Below are 27617 nucleotides of genomic sequence, written 5' to 3' on the forward strand. Positions count from 1 at the left end.
CAGGTGTCCCTATTTTGAAAGTACCTCCCAAATGCACTCTCCAATATGACTGTGCATGCACACCTTCACCGTTAATTTCTCTTTGCACTGCTTTGTTTAATAGTCTTCAGAGCACTATTGATGTTGTCACCAGGGACATTATCCTATCATTCTTTACTAGGAAGTAGTTTCATGAGAGCAGAGAACTTGCTGGTTTTATTGATCACTCAATCCCCAGTTCCTAGGATGGTATCTGGGACCCGAAGTGCATCCTAAAAATTTTATTGAATGCATTTTCCTTATTTTTTTGTATTTAAAATATCAATAGCAGCACATTTTTATTGACTGGTTTCCTATATACCTTGTTTTACGTGAAGTATACATTTTCTGAATTTCTTTCTTTTTTTTTAATTTTTATTTATCTATGATAGTCACAGAGAGAGAAAGAGAGAGAGGCAGAGACATAGGCAGAGGGAGAAGCAGGCTCCATGCACCGGGAGCCCGACGTGGGATTCGATCCCGGGTCTCCAGGATCGCGCCCTGGGCCAAAGGCAGGCGCCAAACCACTGCGCCACCCAGGGATCCCTCTGAATTTATTTCTAATGGTAAAATTAGGCAGCTGGTCCGCTCGGCTTAATTTTGCAGAGGAAGAAAATATAGGATGCTGTTGTCAAATTATTTGTGCAAGGACATACACATAGTGGTTAGGAGTCCTAAGCCAACCCATAGGGACCCAATACTGACCTCACTTGTGACTACAAAAAAGTCCTCAACAGTTTGATCCATTCCTTGGTTGTTTTTTTTTTTTTTTTTTCCTAAGAAGCCATTTATGTGGTTTCGCTTGTAGACTAGACTTAAATTCAACTAACATTTATTCAACACAGTGATAGCTTACGTGACTAAGATCATTAGTATCACTTTACAAGGTAAAAAAGGGAAGTTTAGATAAGAGATATGGGTATTGCTGGCAATTGATGGAGCCAGAATACAAACCCACAATGGCTGGTTCCAAGTCCCTGCCTATTCTGTTATAAAGCAGCTGAGTCTCCTCCACTAAAGGGAGATGACATCATCCACCGTGTAGCCGTGCACTTCCTAACCATGGTATTCAAACTGTATGTGGAGAGGGAGATGTATGTCATGGTAAATGTGATTCCATTGTAAAGCACTCTCTTAGGGAAGATAATATTTGAATATAAGTTCTTGATGGTTATTTGCTTCGCATCCATGCGTGAGCTGATTTTCTTCTTTGGCAGAGATCTAATCTACACAAAGAAATGTCCTGGATGATTTTCTTGTAATTTCCTTCCTCTCAAGGTGAGTTTACATTTGCGCTTCAATATCCCTGAAGAGCAGTTGAAGATTTCTGAAGCTCTCGTTAATTTGCATTCATGGTAAAGAGTAATTTGAAGAGTAGTTCAGAAAGCAGATTTGTGTCCCTCTCAAAGTGGTCAGATTTGTGTCCCTCTCAAAGTGGTCAGATAGTTACGAAACTAATAAACATGCTTTTGGGCTTCCTCCAAATGAGAGAGAGAAAATGCAAAAATGAAAGATATTCCTCATAATACTTAGCTCAACTATTTTAAATGCTATATACTTGGAGGTGTTAAACATAACATAAAACAAAAACTAAGGGGGAATCCCTGGGTGGCTCAGCGGTTGGCACCTGCCTTTGGCCCAGGGCGCGATCCTGGAGTCCTGGGATCGAGTCCCGTGTCGGGCTCCCTGTGTGGAGCCTGCTTCTCCTTCTGCCTGTGTCTCTGCCTCTCTCTCCCTCTCTATGTGTATCATGAATAAATAAAAATAAAATAAAATAAATAATTTGAAACAAAAACTAAGACCAACAGTCTGAAGATTCCAAACTGACCAAATAGAAGGAGAAATATATATATATATATATATATATATATATATATATATATATATATATATTTTACTTCTCTAGGAATTGAGAAAGAAATAGAGAGAAACTCATGTTTTTAGCTACAGTATGTTAGTGGGTATCCCTTTAAGGTAGACCGAATTTGTAGGTTGTCAAGCAAATAATCTCATTCTAAAAAGAAAGGCCCATAAAATTAAAAATGTGATGTATTCCCAAGACTGTTTTAGAGGTGTTAGAGCCATTTATAGCTTCTAATACAATCTAAGGAAAAAACACAATTTATTGTATCAATTCAACCATAACATAAGACCATTATTCTGCTATCAACATCTATAGAAATTGTGAGAAAATAAATTTCTAAGACTACATCAGAGCTAGAGAATTAGCAATTTTTTTTTTCCTGAGAATTGTGTTAATACAAGTTAAAATGCAGAGTTTCTGGTGAATATGTACTGAATGTTACCAATATGTTTGTTTGTTTGTTTGTTTGTTTGTTTGTTTGTTTGTTTGTTTCTGGGGGCTGAAGAGAGAGTCTTAGGCAGATTCTGCACTGAGCACAGAGCCCGACTCATGGCTCCATCTCCTGACCCTGAGATCATGACTGAGCTTAAATCACAGACACTTAACCAACTGAGCCACCCAGGCGCTCCTACCAATACTTTTACCAAAGATCTTTCATTAACTCTGAATGTTTCACCCAGATATTTGACTAGTAGGTGATTAGGTGATTTCCCTAAGAGTGTTTGAGAAGTTTATTTATTATATCCAAATAAATATTTGGATGCTACTACACCAGCCTGATCAATTGATTTCAGCAAATAAACAAATTTGGAGCATCTCGTGTGGGGTTAGAGAACAGTGCTTGTGATTGCGGCATGTCCCTTGTCATCCAGTTGCAGGGGCTTGGGAGAAAAGCTCTGTTCTCTTGAGATGCTCAGCACTGTGTTCTCTGCTAGGTTTTTTGTTTGTTTGTCTCATTTTATTTGTTTTTTAGTGAGTCTTTAATAGACCAAAAAGTTAGCGTTGTGATAGAAAGTTTTAACATTCATTATCTCACTTCCTTCTGCCAACAGCCTTGGGTCAGGGGGAGGTAGACATTATCCTCACTTTATTGATATGAAAACCTGAAAACCAAGGTTGAGAAAGTGAGCATATTAACGCCCATTCTTGACTTTTAGAACATTTTCATTCTTTCCATTTTTCCTTGATAGTACTTATTTTTCTGTTAACTCTGTCCGAGCTGATAGTGGCTTCCATTTGATTCAGAGGTTTTCCCAGATGATATTTGCCCTTTTGTGGTTGCCTTATCCTATGTATTATTTAGTGGCCTTTCTTCTCTTTAGTGTTTTCATCCATCCTAGGAAGCTGAGGCTTTGGGAAGCTTTGGGTAGTAGGTATGTAAGGAGGAAATGGTGACGTGAACAGGATGTTGTGGAGCAATGATCAAAGGACAGGTTTTCTATTCTGCAAGACCTGGTCTGAGCCCTGGTTTCAGTATTTATCAGTAGAATGATGTTGGGCAAATGTCTTTTTCTCAGTGGAACAAACTGGAATAAAAGTCCTACCAATGCTCATGGTTATTCATGCTTTCATTCTTTCAACAAATGTTTATTGAGCTTAATAATGTGCCACAGACCTGGTAGTGAATTGGCTAAGTTTCCTGCCCTGAGAGTTTATGTTCTAGCAAGGGGGGGGGGGCAGGTAATAAACTAAGAAATAAGTAAAGTTGTGTCAAGTAGAAGTAAGGGCTCTGTAGAAAAATAAAACAGAGTTAGAGTAATAGAGATAGTGGAGGAATAGAAGAACAATGAAGCAGGGAGGGACATTTTTTAAAAGGTGACAAGGGACAGCTTCCCTTATTAGTTATTAGTTGAGCAAAAACTTGAGAGAAAGATTTTTGGGAGAATGTGGGGGAAAAAAACACTGCATCTAGGGTACTTTGCAAGATGAGTGCTGTGGGCAGGTGCAAGCCCTACTGGGTGCTCGTTTAATTGTGTGGGTGTATGCACATATTTTATTTTGATAAGTACAACATGAGATCCGCCTTTAACAAATTTTTGAGTGCACGGTACAATGTTGTTAATTATCGGCATTATGTTGCATAGCGGATATCTATGACTTATTAATCTTGTGTAATTGAAATTGCATATCCATTGATGCTCATTTTAAGCCAGGAGGCACAGTGCCTCAGTAGGTTCTTTGTGCAACTAAGCAATAGTTTGTGGAGTCTCTGTTTTCCTGATCATCATGGGGGAATGAGGGTGTCAGGAGATGTAGGAACTAGCCTGAGAGTGGATTAGGAAGCCCTGTAGTAGGGCCGTCCCCATGACACCTGTCCCACCCCATCAGAATGTCATCAGAGGTACAGATCTGAAGGCTCCGAGCATGAGCTTGACTTTGGTTTCAGAAAAGATACGGTGTGCCAGTAAAAAGGTTCCTGAAAAGCAGCCATGTAATCTACTGAAAACAACACGGGTAGATCCAGAGAGCTGAGGACGAGTGCTGGTCCCCCCACTAGCCGGGTTGGGGGCTCAGGGACGGAAATGTACAGTGGGAGATATAAGGGTCATGGGTTTCAGTTCTGTCCTAGCTCTAGGATTCCATTCTGATTTGCCGTTAGCTTGCAGAGAGCAGTCTACCCACATTCCCTGGAGACCAGAAAGGACTCTCCTTCCTTTATATATTTAATGAATATGTGTTGGTGAATGCATGGGTCCAGCCCTTTGACTTGCAGAATATAGGATTTGTGTGTGTGTGTGTGTGTGTGTGTGTGTCCTCAGCTCCTAGTTGCAAACTCTGTGTTTAAGGTATGAGATCTGAGAAAGTCCATGCTGTTTAAACCTGGTTTCTGCCATGAGATCTAGGCTGTTTTCTCTGATGATGCCAAAAAGAAATGCTCACTTCGAAAATAACTTGAGGATTAACTAGCATCTTAGACTGCTCAACATAGCTGAATGATTTATGAGGCAGTCTCTTAGGTGGATTTGCTTCTGATTTGCATAATGTACATTTCGTAGGATCTTAGTGTCTTAGCTAGTGTGGAGGACCTTTGTCGATTATGTAAGTTTTAGGAACTTCACCATACTTTACCCTGCACTGTTTAATTGCAGATCTTGGAAACACTCCCTCAAAGATGCTAGATATTTAACTAAATATCCAACTCAGTGTTGCTAAATTGCAAACATCCTAGAAAAACTGATGAACGGGAATGAGCTCCAAATGCCTCCAGAACGGCAAAATGCTTAGGAAAAAAAAAATAATAAAAACCTCTAATTGCAGCAGCACATTTTATGGTCAATAAAGTATTCAATATGCTGTGCAGCAGGGGTATTTCAACTGAGAGTCAAATAAAAATAACTATGCATGTGATAGCTCAATGTAAAGTTTCCTTTCTCAGAGAGAGAGAGAAAATCTCAGCTGCTTCTAGCCTGGCAGATTTGATGAATTGCTTGCACAAAGAGAATGTGTGGACTTAGTCTAGCTAAAACAAAACAGAGCAAACAAATTCCTGGTAGTAGGCTGCTAAGGAAAGTCATGCATCTGATTCTGATTGGTTTGGGATTATTCAAATGAAGTCTTCTCTTCAACCTGAGTCCCCACACTCTGAGGCCAGTGGTTTTTCTCTTTAGGAAGGATTAGCATTTCTTTCCTCCTCTCCTTTTCTTCCTCCTTTTCTAGTGCCCATCCATCCATCCATCCATCCATCCATCCATCCATTCCTTCCACTAATATTTCCTTGTTTTGAAGGGGTGGGGAGACCATAAATAAAAGTTTATTTACAGGAAACATGATCTTGCTTGTAGAAAACCACAAGGAACACACACACACACACACACACACACACACACACACGTATGCTAATATTTCTTAAGCAGATCCACGTACCGAATTCCAAGGCTTGCGCTAGTCAGTATCTTTTCCTTTGTAAAGTGGAAAAAACCCAGAAAATCATGAATAAAGCTTTGTGGAATCTCAGGCAGGAAGCAGTTTACAGCCTTTGGGAGTTAGCAAAAGCCACACAGATCTATAACTTTTGAGACAGATCTTAAAGCAAGAAGGGGATTACACCACCAGAGTGTGCTTTTCTATTAGTAGCTTTGTCATGTTTTCCTTGAACTTCTCTTACTTGGAGTTTATTAACATCTTTTGTATTGTGCCTATAATTATTGATTGTTCCATCTGATGTTCTATGAATACCCTCCCTCCCTCCGGCTCCTTATTCTCATGGCTGTACTTATTTTTTCTACTCCTATGTTCACCCCAGTTATGATTTCATATGAATCTAAGTGGATCTGGACATTTACAAAGCTTGGACACACCACCTGGCAGGTACAAATGTCCTTTTTGAGATAAAAAGAATGGATTAACTTACCTGAAACTTTTTATTATGAAAATTTAAAACATAAATGAAAATGAATATAGTACAATAAATCACATGTATCCTTTACGTAGCTCTGACAGTTATCAACAATTTTCCCAACTTGGTCTATCTGTTAATTTATTTAGGGCTGGTGCCGACCATATTTTTTTTTTTTTTAAAAACTGCTAGACATGATGCTTACCTCCTTCGCATTCTACATCTGCATCTCCAGCTGATAAGAACAGGTTTATATATAAAGCTCATGCCCTTATATATTTAATACATATACTTAATATGTTTATACATAAAGCTCATGCCCTTATGTACTTAATTTTAAAAATTTATTACTCTACCTGTATTTTCCTATTTACATTTTGTCGCATCATCTCAAGAATTCTTTAGTAGTCTGTTTGTTTACATCAGAGTCCCCCCAAAAGTCCTTTTATTGTATTTGGCTCACATCCCCTCTGGCCAGCCTGTGCCTGTAGAGGCTCAGTTCGATTAGGTTCTGTTCAGTCTGAAAGGCTTGGGTCATCAACCAGACAGCAGTAGAACGTGAGGAAAATGAAATCCAGTGTATTCCCCAGCACTGCCATCCAGGAGAATGCTCTCTGTGGGTAAGGTAAGACCCTCCATCCCTCCAGAGGGGTGGTCTTAAGTAGCAGTACAAGCCTGAAGTCTTGTGGAACTAGGAGGTGTGGGGACCCCACCCGAGTCCATGGGCCAAATTTGAGGTGCTGACATCAGCAATCTGCCTTCTCCATCCTTCTGCTCTTCAGCCCACTGTTTCAATTACAAATCAGTATAGGGCATCTGAAAAACATAGTTTTAGATTACTGTTCTTCTCAGGGGAACCACACTTTCCTGACTCAGGCTTGCACCTCACAAGTACACAAGATTAGACAAGAATAATGTATATGAAACCTTTGGCTTGCATAATACTTGATCCTTAGTGAATGCTGAGTAAATGGTAGCATTTATTGTGAAAGTATATTTATAATTAGCCACTTTTCTCAAAGGATGCCAGTGCCTTACTTAATTGATGGTAAAACCATCATGCATCCTGATTCCCAGCACCGTCTCAGACCTAGAGGTAAGGAAGTTCATCTGAGGGAACCAGAGTGCTGGTGGCAACTCTCAGTATGGTGATGGAAATCTTTGGGCTCTGCAGTCGTTATGGAAAATTTCCTTCACATGAGCCTCACACCTCTTTATTTCGGCTTCTTTCCCTCCTCCTTTCCTCGGTCAGATTGGATCACAAAGCCCTGGAATATGTTCAAGGTGATTTCTGTGTCTACTCCCATAAAGCATCAATAAATTGGATGTACTTTAGTGAGTCAATAGATTTTCTTTAAATAAAATGATCATAGTCATTTCATTTATAAGACAGTTTAGAGTTTATGAAACATATTCATATACTCCATATCATTTGATCCTTAATTCTGCTCTAAACAGTTTTACATGCAGTAAACAATGAAGCATGGAAAATTTAAACAACTTGTCTTATGTTAAGGAATAGGAAATTAGCTCAGGTTTTAATTCCATTAGCTTATTTAAAGCTATTTCAGGGATACTGGGCTCAGTCAGTTAAGCATCCAACTCTTAATTTCAGGTCAAGATCTCAGGGTTGTGAGGTCAAGCCCTGTGTAGTGCTCCACACTGGGCATGGAGCCTGGAGCCTGCTTAGATATTCTCTCTCCCTCTGCGCCCCCTGCAATAGCTCATGCACACATATGCTCTTTCTTTCTAAAAAAAAAAAAAAATAGGGGCGCCTGGGTGGCTCAGTTGGTTAAGCATCTGACTCTTGATTTCAACTCAAGTCATGATCTCAGGGTTGGGATCGAACGCCGTGTTGGGCTCCCTGGTCTGTGAGGGAATCTGCTTGTCTCCCTCTTCCTTTGCCTATCCCCTACCTCAAGGGCATGCTCACTCACTCTCCCTCTAAAATAAATAAAATAAAAAAATTAATAAATAAATAAAACTATTTCATATACTTTCTTTGTGCTGGTTTTTTGCTTAAATAGGAGCATCAGGGTGGAATATAGTGTCTTAGCCTTAGGAAACTTAAACTCTAAATAGGAAATATGAAGCAATAAGAAGTATAATCTAAGGGTACATAGAAAATGGCAGGAGATTCAGCAGGGAGGGATGGCCAGGAAGACTCTTAACTATGTATGCTCCATGAAGGCCTTCCCTGCTGTTCAAGTCCCAGAGAGTGAGAGGGCCGTGGGCCCTCCTTGCGACAGCAGCATAACATGTGTGGCGGCAGTGTGGGAGATGTAGGTGCAGAAGTAAACGGAAGTCAGGTGATGAAGGAAGGCCCTCATTATGGGTGAATATGACAGTGACTACCCAGCGGTGGGTGATGGTCTGAAATAATGGGTGAGGATGGAGAGAAATTCTGGAGGAGTTCAAGTTCCTTTCTATCACGATTACTTTACACTTTCATGTTTGGTGGGTGGTATTGAGTGGGAGAGGGCAATAAGGTCCCAGTCAGGAGGGAATGGCCCTCGCCACATTGATTCTCTATTTGAATATCAAAGAGAACTGGGGAATAGTGAGTGACAGCCACAGATAGTGATCCCACTGAAAGCCAGCAGTGATCACAGAGCTGATGACCCAATCTTGATAAAATGCTCTTTGAGGAGGTGGGTTTTGGGAAAATAATTTGTTGTCCGATTGTTTTGATAGGACTACCAATGTTTCCCAATCATCAACTAGGTTCACCATTGATTGCTCACTGAGAATGAGCACATAGCAATGAATCTTCCTTTCTGCTCTCTGGAGGTAGAAAACAAGAATACCAGGAACCGCAACCATATCTTCCATTTAATTTTGAAAACATATTTAGATTACATTGATTTAGTGAGACAGGGTTTGTAATCATTATCAAATATTGATAATATTTTTGTTGCATAGAAAGATTAGCAACCAAACCATAAATTCAGGTTTTTGAATGGTACATCTAACCTGTTACTTTAAGAATTGAATAATTAATTCTAGTAGTTATTACAGTCTTGAATTCTTTTAATTTTTTTAAAGATTTATTTATTTATTTTAGAGAAAGAGAGAGCGAGAGAGCAAGCATGAGCAGGAGGGACAGAGGGAGAGGGAAAGAGACTCTGAAATAGACTCCATGCTAAGAACTGAGCCCAATGTGGGCCTTAATCTCACAGCCCCGAGATCACGACCTGAGCCAAAACCAAGAGTTGGATGCTCAACCAACTGCACCACCCAGGTATCCCTTGAATTTTTTAATAGCATTATTGAACTTTTTATCACTGAAATAGCTACAGTTGGTTTTCTTGTCTTTGATACCTTCTATCTGCTGCTCTCCTCAGATAGGAAGAATGCCATAAAAACCCAGGATCTGGACATTAACAGCTGGGTTCTTTGTCCCTGACTTTTTATTTCTTCAATCAGTAACACTAAAACTGTCTAACCATCTACTTATTTTCTTATTCCAGTTTGGATGACTAAAAGTACAACAAATGATTATTAATGACTGCACAACAATGCTAAAAATAACTTAGCCCTGGGTCACTCCCCTCCTGCAACATTGCTAATAATTCACCTGTCTATGTGATAAATGACTCATATCAGGATTCAAAGTCAATCTTCAGGATATAAACCCACACTTCAGGCCAAAAGATTCTGTAATAGAGAAAGAAGTTAGAGACAAAAAACATGTATTTGTATAAATTTCTTCCATATTTCAGTTTTCATATGTCATGAATAGACATCTAGTGCATAATTGGCATTTACTCTGAACCATCAACAACAAAAAAAGTCATTTCTGTCCACTTTACAACTTTTCAATGCTTACAACATACATTATCTTACTTAATCTTGTCAAAAATCCTGTGCCATTGATATTATAATCATGTGTAGCTTCTAGAGACAGTTCAGTGGGTATTTGTAAAGGCTAACTGGCTTGCCCAATGAAGAGCTGCAAAAGGGAGCCAGCACCCTTTGTCTATAGCTCTTTTTACCATACCATTCTGCTTCCAATATTTAAAGAGATGGTGTTCATATTAAAAATAGACTCAAAATGGGTGAAAGACCTAATTATGAGACAGGAATCCATCAGAATCCTAGAGGAAACACAGACAGCAGCTCCTGTGACCTCAACCACAGCAACCTCTTGCTAGACACGTCCCCAAAGGCAAGGGAAACAAAAGCAAAAATGAACTATTGGGACTTCATCAAGATAAAAAGCTTTTGCACAGCAAAGGAAACAGTCGGCAAAACAAAAAGACAACCTACAGAATGGGAGAAGATACTTGCAAATACCTTGTCAGATAAAGGGCTGGTATCCAAGATCTATAAAGAACTTATCAAACTCAACACCCAAAAAACAAATAATCCAGTCAAGAAATGGGCAGAAGACATGAACAGACGTTTCTCTGAAAAAGACCAACAAATGACCAACAGAACCATGAAAAAATGCTCCACATCACTTGGCATCGGGGAAATAGAAATCAAACCCACAATGAGGTATCACCTCACACCAGTGAGAATGGCTGAAGTTAACAAGTCGGGAAACGACAGATGTTGGCGAGTATGTGGAGAAAGGGGAACCCTCTTGCACTGTGGGTGGGAGTGCAAGCTGGTACAGCCACTCTGTACTGGTAGCTCTAAGCTCTATTTTCAACCTTTTGAAGAGCCTCCTCAAAAGGTTGAAAATAGAGCTTAGAGCTACCCTATGACCCAGCAATTGCACTGTTAGGTATCTATCCCAAAGGTTACAAACATTGTTATCCAAAGGGGCACTTGCACCCCAATGTTTACAAAAGTCAAACTACGTAAAGAGCCCAGGTGCCCATCAACAGATGGATGGATAAAGAAGAGGTGGTATACACACACAGTGGAATATTACTCAGCCATCAAAAGGATGAAATCTTGCATTTGTAATGATATGAATGGCACTGGATGATATTATGATAAGCAAAATAAGTCAATCAGAGAAAGCCAATTATCATATGATCTTACTCATATTTGCAATTTAAGAAACAAAACAGGATCATAGGGGAAGGGAGGGAAAATAAAACAAGACGAAATCAGAGAGGGAGACAAATCATAAGAGACTCTTAATCATAGGAAACAAATAGAGTTGCTGGAGGGGTGGAGGGACGTGATAACTGGGTGATGGACATTAAGGAGGGCGTATTATGTAATGAGCATGGGCATTATATAAGACAGATGAATCACTGACCTCTCCCTCTGAAACCTATAATACAGTATATGTTGATTAATTGAATCTAAATTTAAAAAAAAGAGTTGTTTTTTTTTATGAACTGTGACATTTATTCTCCCTGTAAACCACTGAATTCATTTTTTAGGGCTTCCATCACAAATTACTACAAACTAGGTGACTTAACAGAAATTTATTCTCTTTTAGATATGTGGGCTGGAAGTTCAAAATCAAAGTGTCAGTAGGCTCATGGTACCTCTGAAGTTTCTAAGGGGATAATTCTTCCTCACTTCTTCCAGCTTCTAGTAGCTTCTGGTATTCTTTGACTTGTGGTAGCATAATTCTCTCTTCTATTTCTTCTAAAGACACTCACATTGGATTTAGAGCCTGCCCTACTCCAGTATGATGTCATCTTTATCTTTACCTTAATTACATCTACTTCCCCATATAAGGTCATGTTCTAAGGTCCTAAGTGGATGTGAATTTTGGGAAACACTGTTTAAAACATTACAACTATGTTTCTTATTTCTGTTCTAGTTGGGAAATTAGAGTTCTGGTTAATGTTAATGTCAAGTAAATGGATATGGTTTGAGTCCTGATATTTTTGATTAGGAGTTGATTGCACCACATTTACAGTTTGGGGCTCTTCATGAACTCTAGGATTGTGTGTACTTTTTTTAAGTGGCCTCCATGCTCACTGTGGAGCCCAATGTGGGGCTTGAACTTACAAGCCTGAGATCAAGATCTGAGCTGAGATCAAAAGTCAGATGCTTACTCGACTGAGCCACCCTGGTGCCCCCAGATTGTGTGTACTTTGAATCTCTCATTTTACCAAAGAGTAAAATATACCATTTTGCCAATTCTGATGATCAAGTATTCTACAGTCTGCATTCACTAAGTGTTGGTACCCATATGTCAGAACTCACCATAACTTGGTATATTTCCCTCGGAGTCATAGAAAAAGACAGCAGATGTAAAGTGTCTCCTGCTATTAAGATGTCTACAGACCTTGTGAAACATGACTCTGATCTTCAGGTCTACACAATGGACAGTCCTAGGGAGTGATCTCATCAGGGCTTCCTGGAAGGTGAGCTTGATCAACTATTAATTGTCAAATATTTATGATGGGAATCTCATAGCAATTCCATAGAGTGATCTCCTTTCATTTTTATTATGTCTGCAGTGACGGGGATAGAATGAAGGTGGGGTTGGCAATGGGTGTTGAGTGAAGGTAGCGCTCAACACAGAGGCTGGTTCTGGCAGGATGAAAGCAAAGCTTCTAAATAAGCAGCTGATTAGAAATGACAAATACCCACCATTTGCTTCAACGTGGATGGAACTGGAGGGTATTATGCTGAGTGAAGTAAGCCAGTCGGAGAAGGACAAACATTATATGTTCTCATTCATTTGGGGAATATAAATAATAGTGAAAGGGAATATAAGGGAAGGGGGAAGAAGTGTGTGGGAAATATCAGAAAGGGAGACAGAACGTAAAGACTGCTAACTCTGGGAAACGAACTAGGGGTGTTGGAAGGGGAGGAGGGCGGGGGGTGGGAGTGAATGGGTGACGGGCACTGGGGGTTATTCTGTATGTTAGTAAATTGAACACCAATAAAAAAAATAAATAAATAAATAAATAAATAAATAAATAAATAAATAAGCAGCTGACATGGTAACCTAAGCTTATTGAATGTAAACTAAACATTTCTAATTCAATCCAATTTTACTTAAGTTGAAATTATTGTTTTAAATTATAAAAACCAATATGGGTTGCTTTTTGGAAATTGAGAATAAGTAATACCAGAAAGAACCAACAAATCCACAGTTCTGTTATCTTCTAGAAAAGGCTGTATGTTTGTCCTTTGCTTCCTTTTATTCTACGTACCTTTTTAACATATATCTTTACATCATACTTTATTTTTAAAGATAAAATTCTAGGTATTTTATGTTTTTTATAGTCTTCATAAATATCATTTCTGTGGCTGTGTAATAGCTCATCATGTGTAGAATATACCCAAGAGTTCCTCCATTGTGGGCATTTAAATTGTTCCAAGTATTTTTGGCATTATAAATAATACCTGGATGCATAATATTTCAGTAAAGATCTCTCCCCAGAAGCAAATATCCTGATCTCTAGATGTATTTTTTATTATCATTTCTCAGTTATGTTGATCTATATTGAGAGTTTAATTTTTTTTATAATCCTGCAAGTATTGCAAGTTTACCATCCAAAGTGTTGCCAGTCTACACTGCTCTCAGTGGATTTCACTTCACACATGGAACTGAACCTTGACAGCATAAAAATGATTTTTGATCATCAATAGCTTGATAAATAAAAAAATGTGATCATATTTTAGTTAACATTCCTTTATGTAGTAAAGGTAACATTTTAATGTACTTTTTAGAGACAATGTCCTTTTTTGAATTGTTTATCTCTCCGCAATAAGCTGGATTGTGTCACCCCCAAATTCCTGTGTTGACCTCCTAACCTCAGGATGTGACTGTACTTGAAGATGGGTTTTTTAAAGAGATATTAAAGTAAAATGAGGTCCTATGGATGAATCTAATCCAATATGACTGCTGTACCTAAGAGGAGGTAGTAGGCCAACAACACAAAGACTAAGACACAAAGACGAGGGCATAGAGAGAAAGTGGCCATCTGAAAGCAGAGGAGAGAGAAACCAAACCTGCCAGCATTTTCTGCCTTCTGTAACTGTGAGAAAATAAATACATTTCTCGTGCTTAAACCACTCAGTCTATAATTTGTTATGGTGTCTCTAGCAAAAAAAAAAAAAAAAAAATACAACGTTCCTTGCCAATGCATTTATTAAGTCTTAGAGCTTTTCTTAGTAATTTGTACAAGCTTTTTTTTAAATGTTAAACACTTATTTCTTTTCTCCATTTGTTACAAAATGATTATTTGCTTTTTTAATATTTATATTCTTAGCTGGCAACATGTATATATTTATTATTTTTGTAATATTTTTCATTATTTCTTTTGTACTTCCCCCCGCCCCGGCACTTCAAAGCTTAGAAAGTCCTTCTCCCTTGAGAGATTGGACACACTGTCAGTTCTATTTTTTGTTAGTTTTTCTGTGGTTTGATGTTGACCTGTACAATATAACTATTCTCCATGGTTTGAGAAGGCAAACTCATGAAAGTAGGTGAATTTCAGATTTACAGAGCAAAGTTTTCATTAAGGTTTTTATGCCCTGACCAATATAAAATCATATTTATTTGCATTGACTAAGTTATTTTCAGTGGCTGTTACTTCATTGTGAAAACCTGCATTTTAAAAAGGAAACAATAACCTCATTTTTAAAATCTTTATTTTTATTAATAAAATGTCTATAAAAACCAAGAATCTAAAGGTAGAGAATAGCTTGAGCTCTCTGAAACTTATTCTAAATGTCTTTGAAATTCTATGGAATCTTATTGCAGTCGAAGGACATGTTGTCTTGCAAGATGAAAGAAACATTCCCCTCTGTTCTTCCCTGTTTTCACTTGTGGTTCTTGAGCTAAGAAAAAATTTCACATCTTCTTGTATGATCATTTTATCCAGAGTTTCTACTTTTTTTATTTAAAGATTATTTTAGAATTTATTTAGAAATGTTTCTCTTTTACAGCTCTCTGTTTATTTTATTTAGTTTTGCACTCAGGTCCATCAATAGGCGATCTCTAAAAGCCATCCTTTTTCATCCTTTGTTGGTAATGTTCATTGCAAAATATAAAACTGTCTTTACTTAAGAAATTATCTGACCATTCTGGAATTTCTCCTGAATTAAACCACCTTGTATCAGTACCAAATAGTAGAAAATATCATCTGTAAGATTATTTTAAATAAAGATTTGAATGACCTTCTAACAAGTGCATTTATTTTTCTTTTTTAAATGAGGTATATTTGACATGTAACATTATAGAAGTTTAAGATGTACAATATATTAAAGCCTTAGCTAATACCTGGATCTAGTCATATAATTATCACTGCTTCTTGTATTAGGAGCAGTTAAGATCTAGTCTCTTAGCAAGTTTAATGATTTGTTGCCTGTAATCACTGTACTGTGTATTAGGTCTCTAGCACTTATTTATATATTTATCTGCTAGTTGTGAGTATGTACCCTTAAAGAATATATATATATATATATATATATATATATATATATATCACATATACATAAAGGTATATGTGTATGTACATTTTTTGAAGCACACGCCAAAGTTTATTTTTTATTTTTTTAAAGATTTTATTTATTTATTCATAGAGACAGAGAGAGAGAGGCAGAGACACAGGCAGAGGGAGAAGCAGGCTCCATGCAGGGAGCCTGACATGGGACTCGATCCCGGGTCTCCAGGATCACACACCAGGCTGCAGGTGGCACTAAACCGCTGCACCACTGGGGCTGCCCCACACCAAAGTTTAAATGTATTTATGCAGCAGTGGTAGCTAGAGCCAGCTCAAAGCAGCTGGTGACGGTCAATCATTAAAATTATAGGAAATTTTGTGAGCCAGTTGACAAGCATACCATTAGTAAATATCAAATTATGCAGACTTATGGTTAAATAAATTAAATTAAAACCAAAGAGAGTAAACACTTAAAACTCGTCTTTTCCTAATTATTTTACTACATTTTACTACTAATCTGTGCTCTTGAGGCTATTTTCATCTACGATATCTATATGGTGAAAAAACTATAAGTGGTGTTCTACTGCACATCTCTTCCAAAATTCTCCATTCAGTGACATCATGTTTGTAGTCTGACATCAGACATGATGGGAGAAATTAGATCAGAAAAATTGGTTGAGTGTGTGCTACAAATTTGTGTCCCTCTCACAGAGCTGGTTGTTAAGTGTTAACAGCTTGCCATGTATATACGTAGGTAGGTAGGTACATAGATGTTTATGCATGTAGGCGTGTTTTTATTTGTGAGGGAGCAGAGGGCTTAACTGAAGCCAGAAAGGGAGAGCTAGTTCAAGAGATGAAAAAAGGAAGTAAGAAGGCTTAAGTCTTAGCTGTCTGGCCTGAGGCAACTCCCTTCACTATTCTTATGTACATAATATTCTCATCTTTTTAAAAAATCTATTCATTTATTGGTAGACACATGTTGTTTCCATATCTTGGCTATTGTGGGAGTAATGCTGCATTAAACATGGGAATGTGTATATCTGTTGGATAACCTGTTTCCATTTCTTGGATATATACCCAGAAGTGGGATTGCTAGATCATAGGATAATTCCATTTTTAATTTTTTGAAGACCCTCCATACTATTTTCCTAGTGTTTGTACCAGTTTACAGTCCTACCAATAGTACACAATGGGTCCCTTTCCTCCACATCCTTCCCAATATTTATCTTTCCTTTCCTTTCAAAAAAAATTTAACAAAGTTTCTGATGTACAGGCATATTGGTAAGGTTTATCCATTCAACAAATATTTACCGAGCTCCCATTATATGCCAGGCACTATCCTGAAGTTTGAGGATTGCAGTCAGATTTTGAAAAGCATGGGGCGCTTGCATGGTACAGTTGGTTAAGTGTCTGACTCTTGGTTTCAGCTGATCTGGGAGTCATGAGACTGAGCCTCATATCAGGCTCCATGATCAGTGCAGAGTCCACTTGGGTTTTTCTCTCTCCCTCTCCCCTTCCCACTCGTACTGTTTTTCTCTCTCCCTCTCAAATAAATAAATAAATCTTTAGAAAAAGTATAAGAATTTATAGAGCATGGATAATGACCAATCAGAAAAGTTGCTGGCAGCTGTTCTGTAGCAGAGTTCTAGAAGTTCCTGGCTGAAGCTTTAGTTGCTGGATTGAGTTCCAAGGAAGGCTCAGAGAAGTAGCTGTTTATTGAAGTGTTTCAATATTTTAGCACGTAGTATACCCATATCAGACTATAAAGTTATCGCTGGTTTCATTGTTACCTTTTTCCCCAGTTTTTATTTTATTTTATTGTTTTAAAGATTTTATTTATTTATTCATGAGAGAGAGAGAGAGAGAGAGAGAGAGAGGCAGAGACAGACAGAGGGAGAAGCAGGCTCCATGAAGGGAGCCCGATGTAGGACTCGATCCAGGGTCTCCAGGATCACGCCCTGAGCAGAAGGCAGGCGCCCAACCGCTGAGCCACCCAGGGATTTCCCCCCCCCCTCCAGTTTTTATTTTAATTCCAGTTAGTTAACATACAGTATAATATTAGTTTCAGGTATACAATATAATGATTCAGTACTTTCCTACAACATCCAGGGCTCATCCCATCAAGTGAACTCCTTAATCCTCATCACCTATTTAGCCCACCCCCCCCCACCAACCTCCCCTTTGATAACTATCATTGTTACCTTTAAGATTAATGAAAATGAATTAAACAGTTCTTCACCTCTATTAATGGGTAAATGTGGGAAGCCAGACAGGTATGAAGGAAGTCATGGATGTCATAACTTAAGTAATTCTAGCAGAATCCCAAACAAAGCAAAAGTCACTGCTATTTGAAAATGAAGGTTGGATCACAGTGAGAAAAGACTTTATGGGGGAGATGACCTTGCTAAGTTTTGGAAGATAAACAATTGTTTGTCGAGGGGTTGTAGGCAGAGGGAGAATCAAGAGCCAAGACTAAGTCTTAATTTTGTAGACTGTACTCATGGGATTTATCATCAGCTTTAATGTGGACAGGTCTGAAAAAATCTTTCTTATAAAAGCCAGCCCCCTACTCTCATTGTTCGAGGTTACAGTAGTATCTCATTAACAGCAGTTAAGCTTGATTGTTGACTAAAAGAAGTCTTCTCCAATATTTGGTTTTCAAGAATGTTGTCATCTAGATTTTCTGCTCCCCAGGATTTATTTCTAGTATAGTTTCAGTCAAAACCAACTCCAGGGATAATCAAGCAAAGCATAAGCATAAGTAAGCATGAGCTTGTAACATCAATTCCCGTGACTGTGCCCCCTCACATTTTCAGCATTCCATTAACTATGAATGAAGGGCATAATTTTTCATCAAGATTGTTGCTGTAGCCAAGAAGAAGGTTGCTTTTTTTTTTTTTCCTCAGAATAACCTCTGTCTCTGCTCTCTTGTCATTTTGGTGGTAAAGTACAAATTTGACATTGCTGATTTTCTTAGAATATTCAGTTGAATTATATTTTTTAAGAAAGAGAGATGGAGAAAAAGAAAGTGTTCATGCCCCCCTAAAAAACGGAGTTGTGTCAAGAAATGTGGTTATTATTTTTTTTGGTGGTTATTCTTAATATTACCATAGTAGACAAAATAATTGCTCCCAACAAAGAGGTTCACATAACTATACTTATGTGACCTTACATGGCAAAAGGCACTTTGAAACTGTGAATAAGAATCCTGATTTAGGGATATTTACTGGGATTATTTGTATGGGCCTAATGTAATAACAAGAGCCCTTTAGGTGAAAGAGGAACACAAGACTATCAATGTCAAAGTGACATAGTCTGAGAAAGACTCTACCAGCTATTGTTGTTCTGAAGATTAAAAAAGACCATGAATCAAGGAATGAAAGGGACCTCTCTGAATCGAAAGAGACCAAGAAATGAATTATTTCCAGAGCATTCGAGCAGAATGCAGTTCTCAAGCACTTTTTAAAAAAAGTTTTAAAATTTATTGATTAAGTAATCTCTACCCCCAACATAAGGCTCAAACTCACAACCCTGAGATCAAGAGTCACATGCTCCATTGACTGAGCCAGCCTCAAACATTTTTATTTTATCCCAATGAGACCCTTTGTGGAGTTCTGACATCTGAACTGTGATATAATAAATTGGGTTGTTTTATTACCACCAAATCTGTGGTTATATTTTATAGTATCAAATAGGAAACTAATACAAGTACTTTTCATGTTAATTGGTAAATACTGATTATGTCTCTATAGTCCTAGTGTAGATCTTGCCCCCTACTTCAACCCATGGTAATCATTTAGACTCTACAGAAACCATTTTAAATATTTTTTTATTATAAAAGAAAATATAAGCAGCAAGAAAAAGTCTCAAACAACCTAACTTTATCACTTCAAGGAACTAAGCAAAAGGAAAAAAAAAAAAGAAAGCAAAGCCTAAAGCTAATAAAAGGAAAGAAATAACAAAGCTTGCAACAGAAATAAATGAAATAGAGACTACATAGAGAATAGATAAGATCAGTGAAACTAAGAGCTGGTTCTTTGGAAAGATAAAATTAACAAACCTTTAACTACTCACGAAGAGAAAGATGGAGAGGATTCAAATAAAATCAGACATGAAAGAGATGTTGCAGCTAATACCACAACAATGCAAAGGGCCATAAAAGACTAATATGAGCAATTATATGCAAGAAATTGGATACCCTAGAAAAAATGGATAGTTCCTTAAAACTCATATAATCTTCCAAGATTGAATCATGATATAATGAAAAACAATCCAATTACTCAGGAGTTTAATCAGTAATCAAACACCTCCCAACAATCAAAAGTCCAGAGCCAGACAGTTTTATGGCAATGTCTACCAAACATTCGAAGAAGAATTAATACAAGTTCTTCTGAAACACTTCCACAAAATGGAAGAGGAGGGGACTCTTCCAAACTCCTTTTGTAAGGCCAGGACTACCCTGATGCTGAAACCAGGCCAGGACACCAAAGGAAAATTACAGGCCAACATCCCTGATGAACATAGAGGAAAAAATCCTTAACAAAATATTAGCAAACCAATTTCAACAATACATTAACAGGATCATGTGCCATGATCAAGTGGGATTTATTCCATGGATACCCGGGTGATTCAACATCTGCGAATCACTCAAGGATAATATACCACAAAATGATGTATAAAAATCATATGATCATCTCAAAAGAAAAAGAAAAAAAATCATTTGACAAAATCCAACATCCATTTATGATAAAAATGCTCAACACAGTAGCTGTAGAGGGAGAAGACTTCAACATTATAGAGACTATATCTAAAGAGCCCACAGCTAACATCACACTCAATGGTGAAAAGCTGAAAGCTTTTCTTCTAAGATTAGGAACAAGAAAAGAATGCCCCGTCTCACTATTTTTGTTCAAAATAATGTTGGAAGCCCTAGCCAGAGCAATTAGTTAAGAAAAATAAAGGCATCTAAGTCAGTAGAGAAGAAGTAAAACTGTCACTACTTGCAGATGACATGATATTATATATAGAAAGACTCCATCAAAAAAGTTAGAAATAATACAGTGAAGTTGCAGGATATACAACATCAATATGCCAAAATCTGTCTGTACATTAATAACTTTCATTGAAAATAATTAATTACAATTACATCAAAAATTACCTAGGAATAAATTTAATCAAGCCGAAAACCTGTATTTTGAAAGCTGTAAGACATTAATGAAGTAAATTTATGAAGACACAGACAAGTGAAAATCAATTTCATTCTTGTAGATTGGAAGAATCAATATTGTTAAGATGCCCATACTGCTCAAAGCAATCTACAGATTCAGTACAATTCTTATCAAAATCCCAATAATATTTTTCAAGAAAATCCCTAAAATCTGTATGGAACCACACACACACACACACACACACACACACACACAATCCTGAATAGCAAAAGTAATCTTAAGAAAGAGCAACAAAGCTGGAGGCATCATGTGCCTTTATCTCAAACTCTATTACAAAGCCGTAGTAATTAAAAAGGTATGATATTGACCTTTAAAAACAGACACGATGATCAGTGGAACAGAATAGGCAGCCCAGGAATAAATCCACTCATGTGTGGTCAATTAATTCATGACAAAGAAACCAATAATATACCCTGGGGAAAAGATAGCCTCCAATGATTGGTATTGGGAAAGCTGGACAGTCGCATGCTATCTCCTTAGTATTGTGGGTAATTGGACTTTGTGATACTGATTCATATTTAGATAACTCACAAGAGACTGAGGAAGATGAAGTAGAAAATACCAACTTCCTATTTTACAGTGAGAAATCTAGTCAGATGGATCAAGGTTTCCATCTGTAGAACTGCCCCTTAGGGAACCAAGTCATAATCAAGAAAGTTGTTTGGCAAACATGGAATCAGTCTAAATGGAATTAATTGCTAGTGTTTGATGCTCAGGGGCCGACCTGAGTGGTTGGAACATTCACCTGTAACAGGGGATGCTCCCTGTTTCCTAAGTGGGTCCTTAATCTTGGCACCCTCTTCTGTGAAGTGCTTGGTGGAACCCCAGAAACATGCTCCAACTTAGCACAACCCTGCTAAGAACTCTTTTTTTTTTTTTTTACTTAATTTCTTTCATTAGGTACAATAATGCCATTTTAATACTGCCCTTGAATGTCTTATTCACAGAGAAGAGTTTTCTCTAAGATGCCTCTAGATTAGGAGTTCATTTTACATTTTCACTTTTAGAGGTTTGAAAGTGCTTTTCTTCTAACCATTAATCTGCTCCTACCTCTGTTGCTTTTTCATGAGATATATTTAAAACTAAGACCACTGGTTGACAGTCTGAGTTCAGTCAAAGTTTCTGAAATTGTGTAGAGGGCAGTGATGAGGCTCAAGGTCCAAAGAATGCTGGATTCCACTGGAGCCCACCGTTTTCAGATCTCATTTAGAATCATCCCACCCATCCCAGAGATGGAGGATTTGGCAGTAGGATGGAAGCAGGACATGCCTTGAATTTCTGAAATACTCAGTGTGTTCCCAGATGTTAGGTAGTTTCCTGTTGAGAACATTCATTTTGTTAGTTGTTTCCACCACTCAATTTGAGTGTCCAGCAGTCCTACTTCCCTCTCTCTCACTTGTCTGTTTTTTCATGTAGTGACTTATTTCATGGACACCTAGAGTATTGACCACCAGTCTGGAGTCCTACTTACCTGAGATGCCCTGCCAGTGAATTAAAAGCACCTCTGTGAAAGAAGAGAAATAGAATTGAGATGGGAAATGTGAGTCAGTTTTACAAAATGATGCTACCATGCAAATAAGAAAGGATGTACTATTAATCTTTTAAACTACTGTCTTGATATCTACCATGGGCTTATTTATTTTTCCATACTGTCTCTCTGGGTCACTGCCTCTCAAATTTTCTCTTTGGCAGTAGCCAACATATTTTCCAACTAAGCACCTCTTTGTTTCAGAACTATGAAAACGCTGGGCATATTTTCTTTTCATGACTATCTATAAACCTGCAACAGTGAAACTTGGGTTTAATAGCAAATTGCTGTTTAAATGTAGGTGGGAAGAAAAGATATGTAGCATTTATTAAGTACCTACTTTATATCAGATTCTCCACTCATCTTTTCCCATTCATTATTTTATATGATCCACAAGATATGTGATGTGATTAAAATTGATGTCATTTTCTTTCGGAGAAAATGGCAGCTTTGGAAAGGTAAATAATTTTCTAATGTATGTAAGTGATATCATCAAGATTTGAATGAAAGTCTATCTGATTTAAAATCTTCTGATTTCATCTTTCAACAAATTTAAACCCAGTACAATTAAAGTTCCATGAAGGTCCTTTTTAGTATTTCATGATTGGACCTTCCATACTAGCCACTTTCTAGCATCTGTGATAGGGTTAAAAATTACTTGTGGAAAGAAAGAAGAAATTGATGGAAAATAGAGTGAGGGGAGATGGTAATGGGAAGAAGATAGTTCTATGAAAATATTGCTTTTCTTTAGGTAGCTCAAGCATCTCTTATATAGAATATAATGAATTTGCATACTTGCTTAGAGTATCTGTGTAAATATTTAATTACTGAAGAGCATCACTATATGTATATATGTGTATATATATGTATATAAATGTAGTGTATATATGTATAATTGGATGACATAAAATACATATACGTGTGTGTGATATCATATATATGTATATAAATTAGATGACATAAACTATGCCTGACTTTGCATGCACTTGAATAACCACTGTCAAACAAATTTTCAAATACTTAAGGCCACATATATATAGCTTTGTGTACATGTAGCTTTATGTACATAGAATTTTATGCTTGATGGCGGTTGCTTCAATGTATACAATGTCATCCACATTTTTAAAATACTTTTGGGCTGGGTCCATATGCAGAGATTAGAACCATTTGCTTTAATGACCGAATGAATATGAAAGCAAATTAATTCAGAAATCCCTGCTTCCTTGTAGATACCATTTTTTTTTTTTTTTGGTTTTGCTATGAATCAACTATTGGATACTTTTGTTTGACCATTTTGTTTATTCACTTTTTTTCTTCTTTGTCATAATGCTAGTTAGATTTTAATGAGAGAAACTGAAAATTGTCTTTGACATAAAGGATCTACTTCAAAGGAGCTATTCAAAATAACGAGGGAAATATTTTTTGGACACAACCATATTTTAACAAGTATAATTTTTCCCATACTATAATGATGTGGATAGCATTGGGAGTTTTCTATGCAGATATAATTTGTTTATTTCACGAAACAATAGTTCTTTTATGACATAGAAATTCATTTGAAACAATTATAAGCTGTCATATATGTCTTTGGCAAAGCAAATTTTTCCATATAAATTTCCCTGATACTTCTTTGAAAGCAGTCATTTTGCAGCTATTCTGTAAATAATTCTGCCTAAATTATTTTGAGAAAAATATAGATGAAGCAATTAAGAGGTGTAAGCTTGGTAATTGTCCTTTTTAAAACATTGATTTAAGATGCAAGTCTTGAAGATAGCTTTTAGAGTTTATATTTTACTTTAAATGCATTATACATTTTATCTATTTATATACATAAACATAATATATATTTAAAATGAATTTTAGAGCATTTTAAAATTTTGTTGCATCAAGAGAAAGTGAAAAAATATATTGCAAAAGCATGAGAGAAGTAGTGTATGTGTGTGTATATATATATTTATATATATGTTTGTGTGTATATATATATATATATATATATTTAAAGATTTTATTTATTCATGAGAGATACACAGGGAGAGGCAAAGACACAGGCAGAGGGAGAAGCAGGCTCCCTGAGGGGAGCCTGATGTGGGACTCAATCCCAGGACCCCAAGATCACAACCTGAGCCAAAGGCAGACGCTCAACCACAGAGCCAACCAGGTGCCCCGAGGAATAGTATATTGATTAAGAACATATTTTTTTTTTGAGATAGAGTAAGAGTGAGAGGTAGGGGGCAGGGAAAGGGAGAGAGATAATTTTAAGTAGGCTCCATGTGCAGAGGACAATGTGGGACTCAATCTCACAATCCTGAGATCATGATATGAGCCAAAATCAAGAGTTGGATGCTTAACTGACTGAACCACCAAGGAGCTTTAGAATACATTATTTTTTAAATCAGTATGGTTGACATACAATATTACATTAGTTTCAGGTGTGGAATGTATTGACTCATCAACTCTATATGTTATGTTATGCTGACCACCTGTGACCACCATCTGTCCCCATACAGCACTATTACAGTACCATAGACTACACTCCCTATACTGTACCTTTTACCCTTTGACTTATTCATTCCATTACTGGAAGCCTACATCTTCCACTCCCTTTCATTTGTTTTTTTTTTTCCCATCACAGCTCACCTTTCCCCTTTGGCTGTCATAGGTCTGATTCTGCTTTTTGTTTCTTTATTTGCTATTTAGATCCCACATATAAATGAAGTTATATGGTATTTGTCTTTCTCTTTCTGACTTATGTCACTTGAGCATAATATCCTCCAGGTCTATCCATGTTGTCACCAATGGCAAGATCTTATCATTTTTATGGCTAAGTAATATTCCTCTGTGTGTGTGTGTGTGTGTGCATGTAACACAATTTTTGATCCAGACTACTATGGGTTCAAACCCTTGATCTTCCACTTACTAATGATGTTTTCTTTGACAAATTATGTAACTAGCCTTATTTCTTTATTAAGTATCTAAGATACTAAGAGAATGCACATTTGAATAAGTGAGCCTCCCCATTGGTAATTACATTTCTACACATTATCTATTCATAATAACCAAGATGTGGAAACAACCTAAATGTCCATTGATGGATAAATGGAATAAAATGGGATGTATACCTAAAATGAATTACCATGCAGCTTTGTAAAAAAAAAAAACAAAAAGCAAATCATGTATCATGTGACAACATGAATGAACTTGGAGGTCTTTGATTCTGATTTTAATTAAGACTGCATCTTTATTGATTCTCTTACAGGAAGCTCTCCCTGACCATGACTAGGTGGGGACCTGGGTTAGATGTTTTCAGCAGTATGCTGGTACATGCTTAATAATTGGTTGTCTATGGAAAATAAAACAAAAGCAAAAATGAAGACACACAAAAAATATCCAAACAACTCGGTTTGGTAGCATTTGTTGGATTCCCTTGTATAAATACTTTCTTCATGGCAAAGTTCAAGTTACCAACATGATGCCACTGAACAAAGTTGGTAATAGATGCACAGTAGCATACCGTCCTATGGTGTTTCCACCACGTATGTGCAATAGAACTGAATGACCTCAAGGGCATAGATAATAGTGAAATGTAATAAAATCATTAGGAAGTGATGGAGCTTAAGATATTTATAACCTTGGTATTAAACCCAATTTACCTAATTGAAACTTTGTCTAACTTAATTTTTAATAATGGCTATATTCAATGACGAGCTTACAAAATTCCCTGGGTTAGCAATTGGCTCTGTAGGCTGGCTCCCATGCCCGCCCCCGCCAGTACCACCTTCTTCTCTGTGCTCCCACAACACTCTGTACTTGTTCCTATTATAGCTCTTATCAGACTTTATTTTAATTATTCATTTACCCTTCTTTCTTCCCTACTGGACAATGAGCTCCTCAAGGAAAAGAGCATTGTCTCACTGCTGAATTCTTTAGTGCTTAACATGGTGCAAAGAGCACAGAAGCAACTGCGCAAATGTCATTCGAGATGATGGATTAATGAAAATGTATTTTTTTTCATGAAATAAGCAAATAAATGTTTTTTCTTCCCTCAAATCCTTATTTGCAGGGGCCATGTCATCCCATTTCATTATGGAAGAGCCACTCCACACAATTGCTCTTATGTCAAACTCCCCCTACCTGCAAATACTCAGCAGTTTAAAAAAAATATTTTATACAGCCTGGCTTGGTTCCTGGGGTTAATGCCCATTTCTCTAGAAAACATCTCAACAGAAGTGTGTATTCACGACCTAGACTGTCCATTAGAAAATACTATTGTTCATTTGTAGTTTCATCATTAGATTTTATTCTTTGGTGACTATTCTGAATAGAACCATTTCTAAAATGTTTTGTCTCCCAAATGAGGTAAGTTATTAAGGACAGCAGTTGTGTCTTATACTTTATTCATATACCTCCTACCTTACGTACTACTGGTCCTATCATAGTGACTCAGAACATCAAAGATTTGACTGTTTTGCTTCCCCCCCCCCCAAAAAAAAAACCCAGGTATAATAAATCCAAGATTATTTTCTAAAGCCTCCTGTGTATTTTAAAAAAATATTTTCCACTTTAATGAGTTAGCTGGGTCTTTATTATTGGAGTGTCACTGCATTCTACTTTGAAATTAGTAGGTGAAAATTGCATTGTATTGTGGGTTTCTTTTTTAACCTTAATTAAAACCCTGTCTTGACACTGACTTAAAAGTTGTCTTCCTAATGTACATTCAGCTGAAATAGCACTTGAAGGACAACAGACTGGTCCTGAGTGTGCTGTGTGACAAATTGCAGGTACTTGGTATAGCTAGCTTATTAGAATCCTTATCTAAATTGTTTACATGTCAGGTTTCTTTGGTAGCCCAGAATAATTTGGATAAATGAGACTCCCCATTGGTAATTACATTTCCTTAACAACATTTTGGTGAATGTACATAAAAGGTAATAATAGCTTCCACCAGCATGCTGTCCTGCAGCATGTCACGGCTCCAGATTCTGATAGTGTCTGACACTTATTACTTAAGTCATATATTTCTAAAAGCAGAGGCCTCTGCAAGGTCTTTTCCCAAATGATACTGTCTCAAGCTGTAGTCGAAAATCCGATTATATCTGCAACTTTGCATGGATGTCATACACATTTATGGGAAAGCCCGAATGTCCTGAATCAGGAATTATCATGTGGGAGAATATGAAATGAAATCTCTACAAAGTGGAGAGGGGACTTTTTCCACCTTTCTGCTCCTCTCAAGGTACTGTTAAATCCTACCCTACCCACCCCCACCCCATGAGAGTTGTCTATTTTCGCCTCTCCTGACTGACAGTTTCTATGCTCCTTGCTA

The 27617-nt window shown here is 37.2% G+C and overlaps 1 protein-coding gene and 1 long non-coding RNA gene across 13 annotated transcripts in view; both read left to right on the forward strand.

Annotated features, from left to right (window-relative positions):
- KCNIP4 (potassium voltage-gated channel interacting protein 4) overlaps window positions 1-27617 on the forward strand; it is a 1117936-nt gene that overhangs the window by 183268 nt on the left and 907051 nt on the right. The window lies entirely within an intron of this gene.
- Window positions 1-27617, forward strand: part of LOC144303248 (uncharacterized) — a 55559-nt gene that overhangs the window by 26022 nt on the left and 1920 nt on the right. For 3 of the 11 annotated variants that reach the window (XR_013370307.1, XR_013370306.1, XR_013370311.1), the window contains exons 2-3: window positions 9283-9459; window positions 22183-22306. This is a non-coding gene — a long non-coding RNA (uncharacterized LOC144303248). Of the gene's footprint in view, window positions 1-1235; window positions 1297-9282; window positions 9460-12367; window positions 12503-22182; window positions 22307-27617 lie in introns of all 11 variants that reach the window. The other 8 variants (XR_013370313.1, XR_013370323.1, XR_013370321.1 and 5 more) reach the window with 6 other exon arrangements.

This window comes from Canis aureus, chromosome 2 (assembly GCF_053574225.1).
Source record: "Canis aureus isolate CA01 chromosome 2, VMU_Caureus_v.1.0, whole genome shotgun sequence".
NCBI classification, from domain to species: Eukaryota; Metazoa; Chordata; class Mammalia; order Carnivora; family Canidae; genus Canis; species Canis aureus.